Here is a 1,851-nt window from a genome sequence, read left to right on the forward strand (position 1 = left end):
AATATCAATTTGATCCATTGCAGAGGGTTGGGTCAGATTAACCCACACTTAATGAATGATGCTGTTTTCTTGATTCCTATCCAGGTATGAATCCCTTTGCCTTAGCAAATTTACTGTATCCTCCTCAGCTTTGCAAACAAGGGGCCCTTTGCAGGCCCTAGGAGGCCCGACCACAGCTGTTTATGAGCTTGACATTTGTGTAACTTTGAGGGCCCTTCAAGTGTCCCAGGGATTAACAATAAATCTTTCTGTGTTTGACCAGACAGGGAAGCATCGGGCTACTTCCCTCATGAAAGAACCTGATGTTCACTGGTCGTGCAAGGACACTCAGGGTCTTCCGATGGAGGAAAACTGTCTCCACTTGGATGCTACTTGGAAAGTGGTGGGCATAGCTCATAAAGGAGGGAAAGCTGATGCTCAGCAGCGTGCAAGGTGAGTGGGTGGAGGGAAGCTGTCCCTGCAGTGAGGAACAAAGGGGTCCAGATAGGGCAGCTGGAGAGAGCTTAGTAATGCTCTGCATAGACACTCAACATTTACAGAGATACTGGAGCAACCACAGACATGGAAATAGCATACAGGGACCTGATCCCATAAGGGGGATGACTCATTGTGTGAGTGTGCAGTAGAGGGTTGACTCAGGAGGGCATTCAAACCATGCAACTTCCAAAGAAAGGTCTGGTCCTTGAACAGTTCCTAGGACATAACCTCTAAACCCTTGGAATATATTGCTTGGTAAGTGTCTTTGTATACCTGGGGCTTTGGACCATGCCAGGTAGTCTAAGCTAACAAGGTGATTTGTAGTGGGTGCCATGAGTCACACAGTGTCAGCTTGACCTCTGGAGGGGCTGGAGCCTAAGTAACTAAGCTCAGCCATGTGGGCACTTCATGTCCCTGCATGGCTGACCCCCAATAAAACCCCTGGACTCCATGGCTCGGATGAGTTTCCTGGTTGACAATACTCCATACACGCTGTCACACATCATTGCTGGAGGAATTCAGTGCTGTCCATGTGAGTTCACTTGAGGAGGACAACCAGAAGCTTGTGCCTGGACTCTGCCCTCTGCACCTTTTCCCTTGACTGACCTTAATCTCTATCTTTTTGCTGCAGTCAATGGTAAAGGTGACTATAAGAACTACTCTGACTTCTGTGAGTCCTATCAGTACATCATCAAACCTGAGAGTGCCCTTAGGCACCCCCAAATGCAGTGGGATGCACAGAAGAGAAATCAAGACCAGACATCAACAAAACAGCACTCTCCACTTCCCCGTGAGGGAAGGTTCTCATCACCTCCTGTTTAGGCGGCTTGGAAGGTTATCTGGATCGATAGTACAGCAAGTCTGATGAGTTGTAGATAAGCAAGTTTGAATAAACTGTATAGAGAAATCATAAGTGACTCTCTCCAGAGGATGGGTTCAGCTTTCCTCATTTATCCTTGTGTTGTCTTCCTGAAGTCCCAAGTTTAAGCCACTTCAGGGACTATGTCAGAGTCTCAGTGCCTGGACTGGTTTGTTCATGCTAGCATGACACCCCACATCCCATTTCTTCAGTCTCAGTCATCATGGGAGTCCCTTGAGCATAGCTACTAGGTTTCCATGACCTTGGAGCAGGCAAGGGAGTCAGCATCACTGCATTGATTGTGAGAGCTCTAACATGTGGTCTTCCACATTCAATACCTTACACAGATTCACAGGAGAGAAAGAATTGCTACTTCCAAAAAGACCCACATTCAATTAATTGATGATCTGGCTGCAGCCTGGGTGAATTCTGCAAATGCAGCCAACTTGGGCCAGGGGCCAGGATGAACACATTTTGCCCAACTTACTGTTAGGTCCCATTGCTTTTTCAAGACC

Source organism: Hyperoodon ampullatus, assembly GCF_949752795.1.
Source record: "Hyperoodon ampullatus genome assembly, chromosome: 17".
Lineage (NCBI taxonomy): Eukaryota > Metazoa > Chordata > Mammalia > Artiodactyla > Ziphiidae > Hyperoodon > Hyperoodon ampullatus.